The sequence below is a fragment of the Microtus pennsylvanicus genome, chromosome 16 (assembly GCF_037038515.1).
Source record: "Microtus pennsylvanicus isolate mMicPen1 chromosome 16, mMicPen1.hap1, whole genome shotgun sequence".
NCBI classification, from domain to species: Eukaryota; Metazoa; Chordata; class Mammalia; order Rodentia; family Cricetidae; genus Microtus; species Microtus pennsylvanicus.
The window spans coordinates 7,884,741-7,898,193 of NC_134594.1; positions in this window are offsets into that span (position 1 = coordinate 7,884,741).

Below are 13,453 nucleotides of genomic sequence, written 5' to 3' on the forward strand. Positions count from 1 at the left end.
CAGAGATCAGTGCTTTGATCAGCCATCATCAGAGAAGTTTCCTCCTGCAGCAGATAGAAAGAAATACAGAAACCCACAGCCAGACATTGTGCAGAAAGTGAGAGACCTTGGAACACTCAGCCCTAAACAGAATGTCTCCATCAAACTCTTCTCCTCAGGGCTCAGGGAGCCCTGTGGAAGAGGAGGTGGAAAGAGTGTAAAGCCAGACAGGATGGAGGACACCAAGGAAACAGGACCCTCTAAATCAACATGATCAGCACACATATGAACTTACACGGACAGAAGTAGCATGAACAGGGCCTCAACATGTCTGTACCAGATGTGTCCTAGAGCTGAAAGGAGAATATGGGTCTCTGCATATTTATCTGCTTCTCCAGACTTTTCTTAGACTATTTCCCTTCTGTTTGTTTGTTTTGTACTAGTCCTATATGTTAGTTTTTGCTTTATCTTATTTTATTTTTATCTATACTACCATAGGGATAGTTTATTATATTATACATTTGTATGTATATAAATATATATAGTATTATAGACCATATAACATTATAATGGTATAGATAGAATCGCAGTGATTAAGGACACAGAGTATCAAAGAAAACAGACAATCCAACAAGCTGTGGGCAGGTGGGATGTGTGGTTTGTGAACAGCTCCTGTCATCCTCCTACAGGCCCTGAGCTCAGTGGTGCCTCTTGCTACTGTCTAGGCTCACGGCTGGTGTGATACACAGGGAGAGAATGGCTTCCTTCGAGAGCCTGCTGTGGAGAATTTGCTGGGGAAATGTGAAGTTCAGCAAGATGGACAGACTTCTGGAGGATCCCATGACGGTGGGTGGCTCAGGCCTCCAGAAAGGGCTATGTGAGCTTCCCTTCCCTAGCACTAAAGACAGCACTAGCTAGTATGTTTCCTCCTCTGCCTCCCCTCTTCTCTCTTTCCCTTTCCTTTCCCCTTTCTTCTTTCTTTATTTCACCAACGTCCCACTTTTTAAAATCAGTACGTTTGAAGGGTCCATCTAAGGGCCAGTTCTTCTTAACTCCTCATACTTGGTTCACTCCTCAAAGAGTGGGCGGCCAGGCGGTGGTGGCGCACACCTTTAGTCCCAGCACTGGGGAGGCAGAGGCAGGCAGATCTCTGTGAGTTCAAGGCCAGCCTGGTCTACAGAGCGAGTTCCAGGACATGTTCCAAAACTACTCAGAGAAACCCTGTCTCAAAAAGAAGAACAAAAACAAAAAACAAAAAGCAAAAGCTGTTTACTTCACAAATGCACCCAGAACCAACTGGAGTCTGCCTTTCTCAAGCTTCAGGGAACCCAAAGGTTCGAGCTGGGCTGGGGTGGAAACTAAGGGTCTGCAGTTCTTTTTCTTTCTTCTTTTTTTGAGGAATAAAGGGTTTATTTTGTTTATATTTTCACATCCCAGTCCATCATATAAGGAAGTCAGGACAGGAACTCAAACACGGCAGGAACCTGGAGTCAGGAACTAAAGCAGAGGAACACTGTTGACTGACTTGTTTTCCATGGCTTGCTCATTCTGTTTGCTGATAGTATCCAGGACCAACAGCACTTGGGTGTGGCACCACCTGCAGTATCCTGTATGCTCCCAAATCAGTCATTGATCAAGACAGTGTGCCACTGACTTGCGTACAAGCCAGTTCTATAGGGACATTTTCTTTTTTATTACTATCACTTCTAAGTCTATTTGTTTTCTTATGAGAGGCAGAAAGAGGATGGTTCTGGATGGGAAGGGAAGCGGGGAGGAACTGAGAAGAGAGAAGGAGGGGGATTAGTAATCAGGATAGGTTATTTGAGAAAAAAAAAAAACCTGTTTTCCATAAAAGGGAAAAAATGAAGAAGAAAATGGGAAAAAAAGTAGAAACCAGCATTTTAGGTGTACAAGTCAGCAAGTATTGTTTCAACTGGGATTTTTTGATGGCTTTCCCATATATTTTGTTTGTCATTTACATATCTTATTTTGAATTCCATTGCTGATTGTCTCCACATTGTTGCTTTATGAACTACACATATATTAAGGCACGATCCTTCAGTCTCGTGTATTTCAAATATTAATGTCTAGTATTTGTTAGTTTTTATTTTCAATGCTTATCTGACCATATAAAAATTATAAATGCATATTATCTATGTTCTTCATGGCTGTGATCATATCCCCGACAGAAAGCAGCCTACAGGAGGAAGGTTTTGTTTTTCTTCACGGTTTGAGGGTGCAGTCCATCACTGTGGTAGCCGTGGTGTGGGGGAGATGGCTTTGGACCGTGATGGCCAGGTCTGAGGTTGCCAGCTCACATCTGGAAGGATCAGGAAGCAGGGAAAGGGGGATGCTATTGCTTCAGTGACCTTCTCTTTTATCCTATGGAGCCCTATGGGAGGGTGACACGCACATTTGATGAGTCTCCTGTCTGCCACTGGACATCTGTAACTGCTTTCACAGGTATGCCCAGTGGTGTCTGTCTCGGCTGATTCTCAGTCATGTTGTCAAGGAAGATTAACCGTGATAGCATTCACGCAACTGAGTCTTTCAATTTTGAGCTTTATTTATTTATTTATTAGATTTTTTTTTTAAAATACCAATCCAAGTTCCCACTTCCTCCCCTCCTCACACTCCTGCCACACTCCCACCCCACCCCCTCCAGTCCTCAGAGAGGGTAAGGCGCATTGCTTTGTGGAAGGTCCAAGGCCCTCCCTACTATATCTAGGCTGAGCAAGATATACATTCAAAGAGAATAGGTTTCCAAAAAGGCAGTACATACAGTAAGGATAAATTCTGGTGCCACTGACAATGGCTCCTCAGTCTGCCCCAGCCATGCAACTGTCACCCACATTCAGAGGGACTAGTTTGGTCCTATGCTTGTTCATTTCCAGTCTGGCTGGAGTTGGTGAGCTCCCATTAGCTCAGGTAGACTGTTTCAGTGGGTGAACCCATCATGGTCTTGACCTCTTTGCTCATATTTTCATTCCTCCCACTCTTCAACTGGTCTTTGGGAGCTCAGTCTAGTGCTCCAATGTGAGTTTCTGCCTCTGTTTCCATCAGTTGCTGGATGAAGGTTCTATGGTGATATTTAAGATATTCATCAGTCTAACTCGAGGGCAAGTCAAGATCGGGCCCCCTCTCCTCTATTGCTTAACGTCTTAGCTGGAGTCAGCCCTGTGGATTCCTGGGAATTTCTCTAGAGCCAGGTTTCTGCTAATCCTATAATGGCTCCCTCAATCAAGATATCTCTTTCCTTGCTCTCATCTCTGTCCTTCCTTCATCTCAACTATCCCATTCCTTCAAGTTATCCTTAACCCTCCCCTCCTCTCTTCCTCTCCCCTTTCCACCCTCTATTCTCCCCTCCACCCCCGTGCTCCCAATTTTGTCAGGTGATCTTGTCTGTTTCCAATTTCCAGGTGGATCTATATGTTTTTTTTTCTTTGTGTTCACCCTATTACTTAGCTTCTCTAGGATCATGAACTATAGGCTCAATGTCTTTTGTTTATAGCTAGTATCCATTTAGGAGTGAGTACATACCAAAATCATCTTTTGGGGTCTGGGTTACCTCACTCAGGATAGTGTTTTCTAATTCCATCCATTTGCATGCAAAATTCAAAATTCAAGATGCCATTTTATTTATTTATTTATTTTCATTTTTTCAACTGCTGAGTAGTATTCTAATGTGTAAATGTGCCACATTTTCTTTGTCCATTCTTCGGTTGAGGGGGATCTAAAACAGCATCTGTCGTGGGGTGAAGAGATGGTTCCACAGTTACAAATGCTTCCTGCCCTTGCAGAGAACTCAGGCTCAGTTCCTAGCACCCATGCCAGGTAGCTCCCAGTTGCCTGTAACTCCAGTTCCAGTAGAATCTGTCACCTCTGGCTTCTAGGAGCCTGCACTTGCATGCATGCACACCCATGCCTACCACATACACACACACATGCGCGCGTGCGCACTTAACTAAAAACAATAGAAATAAACCTTTTTTAAAAGTTAAAAATGCAAAAAAAAAGTTAAAAATGCTCCTATCAGGTTTTGTTTTCTGTGTTGAACACACTGGAATGACAGGGGCAGGGGAGAGATTTATAATCCAGGATTTCTGAGTTAATCAGCTTTGGAATGTGTTACTGAATATGGTGACTGGAAACAGTGATACTCCATCTCCTGACTTAGAAAACTCCTCTAGGTGTTCAGAGGACATGAGGACATGGGTACAGTCATTGACAAAGTCCGCTTTTCCATGTTGTGATCAAGTGGAGCCTAAACATCAAAGACCATCTCTTTCAACTACCTTACCCAATGCAGAAATGCTGCCAGTAATGGTTCTACAGTCCCTAGATACATGACATGAGGGGTTATTCCTCCTGCTGGAGTCTCGCCTGGAATGTCCATGCTAAGTCTGGCCTTGTCCTTGGGAGCCACGCAGGCCAGATGGGTCCACCAGGGACAGTGAGTCACACTGAGACTCATGAGTGCTAGGAAGAGTATCTCAACACATCTCTCTTCCTCCTTCCATGATGTTGAGACCTATTACTCACCTGGTCTTCTGTACCTGCTCTTTCTTCTTTTTCAGGTGCCAAACCTTGAGCACAGGGCTCTGCATTAAAGAGAGAGGAACAGACTGAGTTAAAGTCCTTTCCTTGCCTGAACAACAGGTGCTCTTCCATCTTCTGCCATCTTAGCCACTGCCTCAGCTTCATGAAATCCCTCAGGCTAATAGGCGGAGACCCTTTCTTTCCTTCATTCTCCCTCATGCGGCGTGAGCTGGCTGGTTCTTCCTGCAGGAGCTTCGCCACTCTCATTCCTTGGCGTTTGGAAAGTTTTACTTCCAATGCTAACCGCTTTCAATATGGATACTTGGGGGTAGAAGTTTTGGTTTGGGACCATGACCGCGTTATCTATTGATATTTATACTTAGACCTGGCTGGTCTCGAGCCTGCCAGTGAAACTCGTCAGGGTAGCTGGGGACAATAAGGCAGGACGAGAGTGAAGTGGGTAGGGCTGATCTGTCTGGGAAGGAGACTCTTCTCTGAGATGTTTCTGATGATGGCAGAGCCAGGACGTAGAGGAGGCATCATGGAATTAATTGGCAATGGAAGAAGTTGATCTTGCTTGAGTCAAGGCAATCGAAAATGGAAAAAGTTGGAAAAGACCTGAGTTGGTTTTGTCTAACCGACTTCAAGGCTCTGAGTTAGTCATATGCACCTTCTAGGAAGATGGCTCAGAGGAGAAATGCCAAGTTTGTCTAGTGTGTGTAGCCCAGAGTGCTGGTGGCATTCCTTCGTTCCATGACAGCATTGGTGTCATGAGGAAGGTCCTATTATTGTGCTCTTTTGATTGGGGAAAAACAGTAACTTAGGTGAAATAACTTTTACCATTGTTTGAAACTGTCTTTGCAAAGGGCCAACCACAAAGTCTTGACTGTGAGCATTTTAGTACTACAGGAAGGTGGTGGAGCCTTTAGGAGGTGGGGCCTAGTTGAAGGCACTTGTATGACTGAGAGCGTCCCTGGAAGAGGATGCTGAACTTCCTGCCTCTTCCTTTCTCCTTTTGCTTTGGGCAACCATGACATAAGTAGTTCTATACCTGTGATGATGTAGGTATGGTTCATGTGATGTAGGTCCATACCTCCTAGACCAATACCTAGAGGCTGAAGCCTTCTGTAGCACAAGCCACGTAAATGTTTCCTCAAAGTCATCTCGAGAGCTTTGTAAGTGACTCTGTAAGGTAGGAACCGCTGGCCACAGCATTCATAGGCCACTGAACTGGGTGGGAATTTGAATCCCAGGAGTCCGAATGCCTTTCTCCTAAGCTCAGTGTGATCTCCCGGGGCCCAGTTCCTCCCCAGTCTATAGCGTGACAGTGCTCAGCACAGTGTAACTATCTGGGGGCCTCATGGGCAGCAGCTTCCTGGAGACCTGTGTCATGCTCCTCATTTCCCTCCAGCGCTCTGCTAGCCTGTTTAAAACACGCCTAAAACATTTCAATAGCAAGAAGAGCAAATTTCTTCCAAAAACAGGTTTCTGTCAGGTTTGGTGTTACCATCTTCAAACTCAGGAATCTAAAATCCAGAAGCAAAGCCAGGCCCGAGCCCCTTCTTGGCGATCCTTCTCAAAAGCACCCTGATTGTGTATTCATGTTGGTCCAGGTGGTTCGCCTGGGATAATTATTCTTCTTGTAGAAATAAGAGAAATTAATCACTCTGGCTGCTTCTCTTTGATTCTCTAGTGTCCTGGCATGCCAATGCTTGAGCAAACATAACCCACACAGTGAGTAACACCGGGTGGAGGAACAGTATTTCCACCGCTCAGGGTTGGGGAAACACTACTGAATCCTAAGAACCAGCCCTCTGTAAATGAGCATGTAAACACGAATTCAATCAATGAAGCAGCCTTCCTCTCCCCAAAATCTCGATGCTCCGCTTAAAGCGCTAATTGTCCCTCTTTCCGTGGGTACAGGTGCTGTAGTTAGATTTGTATATACAAGACCCAGTGATTCTCGGGCTTTTGTTGTGTTTTTCTGATAGCAGCAGATTTTTCGTTACTGTTCTCATGATCTATTGCGATGTTGAGTGTGATTGACAGACAGGTGGTGGATAGGTAGGCAGATGCATGATAGAAATATAGAAGATAGATATGTAGGTAGATGACAGATAGATGATAGATATGCAGGCATATACATACATAGATTGGGAGCATCAGGACTGGGGGATGTTTTCATATTTAAAAACAGCTGAGCTGAGTCATTGATCTGGTGAAGGAAGGTACTAGAGAGCCCTGTTTCGGTGTTTGTATGGGGTGGGGGAAAGTGGGTGGGTGTAGTGCACGAATGTGTGGTACATGTATGTGTGGTGTGTGTGCATGCATGTGCACAGGTGTGCCTTTTACGTACATGTGCAGAGGCCAGAGTTTGACACTGGTGTCCAACTCATTGGACCTTATTCCTTTGAGACAGAATCTCTCACTGAGCCTGGAGCTAGACTCACAGCCAGTTGGCTCCAAGAATGCCCCTGTCTCTGTCTTCCACAGTGCTGGGGTTACGGACACTCAGTCATATGCAGCGTTTTACACTGGGTTCTGGGAACTAAACTCATACATGTGTATCAAGTGCTTTCACCCCCTGATCAGACTGCCCAGGACTCAGAACCCTATTGCTAAAGACTCATGTATTCTGTGTCTTGGAGACAAAGTGTGACCTTCCAAGAAAAATAGAAGAAGTCTTTGTATAAACACTAAATAGCAGACAGTTGTTGCATAGAGTTTACTTCAGGTCCATTCTCTCTTCCGGTACTATAATCATATTTATATCGTGTCCATTGCTCTAAAAGCTAAAATTATTTCACAGTCTGATAGAAAGTGAGAATTGTTTTTATACAGTTGTTTATCTTAAAATTGATTTTTGTCTCAAATGCACATCAAGGAACTCTCTGGAAGCATGTGTCTAAATAGAGTTGAGACTGGTGTGGTTTCTGTGAGCTCTCTCTCACCTCTTTGTGCTGTGTCTAACTTAGTCAGTCTCTTTGTTTTCTTTCTGCTTAAATGAAGAACAAGAATTCCAGTATCTCTCCAGTGCACACATGTGTCCCAGGCACAGCAGCTGATCTCGGGGAAGTTGTTTGACCACATAGTCTTCAGGAGGCTCCATGGGCTCTGGCCAGCCAAGGAAAGGTTTGGGGAGAAACAAAGGTATGGATGGGGGTCTTGGAACAGACACTTTCAACATGAAAACCAAATGTTACAGGGACATTATGCATGGTGTGTGTACACAGTGCATATACACACACTTTCTGATGCATGACTGTCCCATCGGCTTCCATAGAAAGCCACAGATGGTAAGACTCAGTTTCCCCATGTGCTGTTGGAGCCCTGGGCTAGAGGGCAATTGACCCTAGGTAGACCTACTTTTTCGTAAGGGTTACATTTTTCTTTCCTTAAATACCAAGTGTAATCTAACCCAGTTGTTACACTGTTTACCCTGAGAAATCATAGAACACAGGCTATAGTTTTGTTTTGTTTTTATTTGGGGTTTAAACAAAAAGGTCCTATTATAGAGTACTGGTTAACCTGGAACTTTTGTGCGACTGAAAAGAACAAGGACTCTGTATCCTGTCACTATCAACCAGATTGTCAAAGACGGAAGATATCGCTTGCATGTGTGGTTTGTGAAGATGTGGGTCTGCTGCACTGGCTTTTCTGCAGGACATAGGTTCACTACACATCAAAACATATGATGTTCATATCCTTTGATGAGGTTATTCCTGCTTCAGAAATTAAGTTTCAGAAGAAAACCAGAAAGGCAATGTGTTTCTCAGTCTCTTCACACAAACTTTATTAATAAAAGTGGGAAGTGGGAAATGAAATACATGTCCACTAATAAGCTAATAAGAAAGTATTTGAATTAATTATGGTATTCTTTCCGATGTGGTAAGTACTAAAGCACTATTCTAAAGGAGTCAATAGCTCCATATCTATTGACATGGACAGGCATATATATGAGAGTGCTAAGTGAAAAGAAAATGACAGACCTGTATATTTAGTGTTCCACTTAGATGTTGTATTTTATGTTTACACAGAAGATGTATTTGTGTATGATGGTCTGTGACTGAAGGGCTCAAAGAAGGACGTCTTCTTTACAGTGGATTGATTTGCTTAAACAGTTTTTGTAGTAAATGATGTCTTGTTTTATAATCAATCCAAACAATGACAACAAGCCAGGTGGTGGTGGCGCACACCTTTAATCCCAGGACTTGGGAGGCAGAGGCAGGCAGATCTCTGTGAGTTCAAGGCCAGCCTTGTCTGCAGAGCAAGTTCCAGGACAGGTTCCAAAGCTACAGAGAAACCCTGTCTTGAGAAACCAAAACCCAAACAAACAAGTAAACAAAAAACAATCACAACAAAGAAGAAATAAAGGACACAGACACCATGCAAACAAAACTCTTTAATTTTCTTGCTTTTACTAATTTCTCTGATTTGTAGCAAGACCATTGGAGACTCTCAACTTCTGATAGGCCTGGGTTATTACAGATGACTAAAGGAAAATGAATGATAAGCAGGCTTGAGATAAGCAGAGTGGTAATATAATACAGTGCTGCGCCTGCCATATATGACACACTAATCTCTGTACTGACAAGGAGACGCCAGCTCTTGAAGGGTTCCGTGAACGGGGTGTCGTGGAAACAAGGCCACCCATGTTGTGGGAGGTACAGGGCCGCCTGGGGTGGTAAGCACTGCCTCCCTGCCGGGTGCAGGGTGAGTCCGTCCTACCTCTTTTCTTTATGAAGGACGCAGAGGTGAGCACCCAGACTTCCAGTCTACTCCGTCCCTGGTTTGCACTGATATTTAGAAGCTCTCACGTAGGAATACCCCTGCTGACACATATTAGGATGTGACATGCTTCCTCTTTTGTTTTGTATGCCTTTGTATCATTAGCCTGGAAGGAAAGAAAAATGAAAGCGCCCATATCCTGGTATGTAACTGAAATCCCCCAGTGGGATTTGCTTGGTGTGAGAGAGTGATTAGTAATTTTTAGCGCGAGGTAGTTTTCTCCCTCAGGTGGTTTTTCTGCATTCCTGTAGAGATCAGGTACACAGCACAGCTACCAAGAGAGAAGAAAAGACATGGACTGAAAAGATCGTACTTTAGGGAACAGTGTATGCAGGTGAGCTAGCCCGAGTGTGTGTGTAGCACATGTGTGTGCATGTGGTATGTACGTGTATATGTGACATGTGTGCGCACATGGTGTAGCATGCATGTATGTGTACATGTGATACACATGTGTGAGCGTGTATGTGTGCATGTGGTACACATGTATGAGTGTATATGTGTGCATGTGGTACACATGTATGAGTGTGTATGTGTGCATGTGGTATACATGTGTGAGCGTGTATGTGTGCATGTGGTACACATGTATGAGCGTGTATGTGTGCATGTGGTATACATGTGTGAGCGTGTATGTGTGCATGTGGTACACATGTATGAGTGTATATGTGTGCATGTGGTATACATGTGTGAGTGTGTAAGTGTGCATGTGATACACATGTATGAGTGTGTATGTGTGCATGTGGTACACATGTATGTGTGTGTATGTGTGCATGTGGTACACATGTATGAGTGTATATGTGTGCATGTGGTATACATGTGTGAGTGTGTAAGTGTGCATGTGATACACATGTATGAGTGTGTATGTGTGCATGTGGTATACATGTGTGAGCGTGTATGTGTGCATGTGGTACACATGTATGAGTGTGCATGTGTGCATGTGGTATTGTGTATGTGCCCCTGGTGTGTAGTGTTTGTGTGTGCATGTGTGGTGTGTGTGGTGTGTGAGTGTGCATGTGTGCTGTGGTATGCATGTGTTCGTATGTATGGTATGTATGCAAATGGTATGCTGTGTATTGTGGTATGTACATGTTTATGGTGTGTATGTGATGTCTGTGTACATGGTATGAATGCATATGTTGTATGTGTGCATCTTGTGTATATGAGTATGTGTGGTGTTCGTGTATGTATAGTATGGTGTGTGTGTATAATGTGGCGTATGTGTGTGGTGTGTGTATAGTATGTGGTATATAGGTCGTAAGTGTGTATGTATGTGTGCGTGCATAGATGCAATATATGTGTGTGCACACACAGCATATGTATTGTGTGGTGTGTTATATATGTGTGCATGTGTAATTGTGTGTGTGCACATTGTATATGTGTGTTTGGTGTGGTTTATGTGTGTGCACATGGTATGTGTGTGGTATGTCTTCATGTATACACATGTTATATACATATGTAGGTGTGGTGTGGTATGCGTCTGAGAGCATAGTATATATACGCATACGTGTGGTGTGTGCGTGTCCATGTGGACTGTGTGTGTGCATGAATGTGTGATGGGTATGTGTGTGCATATGGTATGTGTTTGTGGGGGTAGTGTATGTGTGTGTGCATAGTATGTATGTATGGTGAGTGTGTGCATGGGCCTTGTATGTATATGTATGTGGTGTGTGTGTTGTATGATGTGTGTAAGGAGTGTGTGTCTGAGTGTATGTGTTGAGTATGTGTATATATGTGCAGACATATTGTGATATGTGTATGTGTATGGTGTGTGTATTTGTGTGATATGTGTGTAGGTAGTGAGTGTGTGTATATATGAGTGTGAGTATACATTGTATGTTTATGCGTGGTGTGTATGTGGGGTGATGTGTGTGATGTGATGTGTACATGTGCTTTAGACAACTATTTCAGTGACTGACCAAGTGGTTTGATTTAGAATCGTTCTTCTACATCGCATACAATCTCTGGTCTTGCGGGAAGTCTATTATATAATCATTTTATTCTAGGGAATTGTAGCTGTCATCCATCCACTCGTAATTGAGTCTCTCCCCTCGTATCTTTTTAGTCCCTGCACTGGCTTGGGGAGCTGTGAGCCAATCTAAAAACTGTACTTGAAGGGGACCTCTGGATTTTATGTACAGTTTTTAGGGTCTATTATGGAAATTATAGGGTCGAGGTAAGGAAAGTCTAGATTTTTAAACTGGGAAAACAAAAGACAGCAGGTGTGTATAATGAAACACCCATGAAGAAGGACTAATTTTTTGTGTCCCGTGAAGTCATAAGATTCCACTTCCTGGTAAGGTTAGCATTTATGTGCTGGGAAACACACCCAGCTCTGCCCTAGGAAGGCCTGCTTGTTTTGTGTCTTACCACTCCCTGGGGACAGAAGCTATTTAGTACAAAAGCTCGGCAACCTGGGTGGCCTTGGGATTCTCCCATTAGACGCTTTCATAATTCTATTTTTGCATATCTATGGGTACACATTCTGCCCCTGGTGACCTCATTAGTGACTGCCAGCTCCTCAAAATGTCACTTTCTGAACTGAAAGAAGGGTTTTATTGTATTTGGACGTTCCCCTCCCCTAAGAGGATTCTCGCTGTGTACTCCGGGCTGGGTTTGAACTCACAGACCTCCTAGCTCGGGCTCTCTCTACCATTGGGATCACAGCTATAAACCACCTTGCCTAGCTTCCCCTGTTGTCTCCCGCCGATACGGAACAGTTGGTGATATAAGCTTCAAGATTAAGAGGAAGGTACGCACACAGACAAAACTGCGTAATTTGCTGGCTGATATTAACTGAGTCAAACACTTTGCTGCGCGACACAGTTGGTGTCCTGGACTCATCTCCATCATTCCTGGCATCTTGCTTGGATCTGTTACACTGGGCATGCCCAAACTTTTACGTGCATTTACGTTGTTTGTTTTATTTTAATGGATTCCTTCTGTCATTAAAGCTTTAAAAAACTCTGTGTGGGACTTTACTTCAGTTTCTTTTTCTTTCTTTCTTTCTTTCTTTCTTTCTTTCTTTCTTTCTTTCTTTCTTTCTTTCTTTCTTTTTCTTTCTTTCTTTCTTCCTTTCTTTCTCATAAGAGGCCAAGAAGTTGGAAGCACTCAGTCCTGACTCTATCCCCTGATAACCGTTTTCATTCGGTCTCTAGACTGCACAGGGAGAACTAGTCTTCCCCGTGCATGAGCCTCCTGAATGGTTTTCCAATATCAAGTGGTCAGTCCTGAAATCATTTACATACAAGCAACACTACACTCAGCAGGTTGTGCATGTATGTATATTCAAGGAAAAGAGACCATGAGTTGGGGAAAGCATTGGGAGGGGAGTCAAGGGAAGGGTGGAAGGAGGAAAGGGAAAGGGGATAATCTAATTATAGTCTAATTAAATTCAAGCTTTACTGGTTTAAGGTTCTGGAGATTGAACCTCTAGCCTCAAGCGTAGCCGCCAAGTGCTGTGCCCCATCCTTTCTACCATCCTTGATGGGAGTTTGGTGAAGTTCAAAGGGCTGTTGATCATCTTTGAATTTCAGATGCAGTCTCTGGAAACACAACCACAAAGAGACCCCAGGCTTCCTGATTCCTGGATCTGCTTGTTTCCGAAGAGCCAGGGGCAGAGAGCCCTAGGAACCAAGAGATACCTGCCTGTTGTCAACATGGATCTTGAGCGTAACCCAATATTACTCCTGCAATACAGAGGTGGCTTTGAGTGGGTAGATCTGTCATTCTTTAAGTTCATTTAATGATCTAAGAAAATGCTCCCTCCTTTGTGACTCTGCCGTGTGATGGTAGGGGAGGTGTTGTGACAGGCTTGAGGTGCCACCTTGTGAGGTCTGCTCAGAGACTGCCTCAGGTGACCTGCCGGCATAGTAAGCGAACCCATCCCTTCAGCTGCAGAGCGCTCCCCGGAGACAAGCACAGAATTTGCTCTTTTCAGTCTTGAAACTTCAGTGTGAGTGGCGATTCCAAACTGGGTGTCCTAATCCAGTCTGTGCCACAGACAGCTAGTAAATGTCCAACCTGTGAAATGAACAAAAAAATCAGAGTAAATGAGACCGGCTCAAGACGGGAGAAGGGGCAAAAGTGGGCAACTTCCTGTCAGGGTGGGTGGCTAAGGGGCTGAGGATACCTTAGGTTTACTTCTCCATCA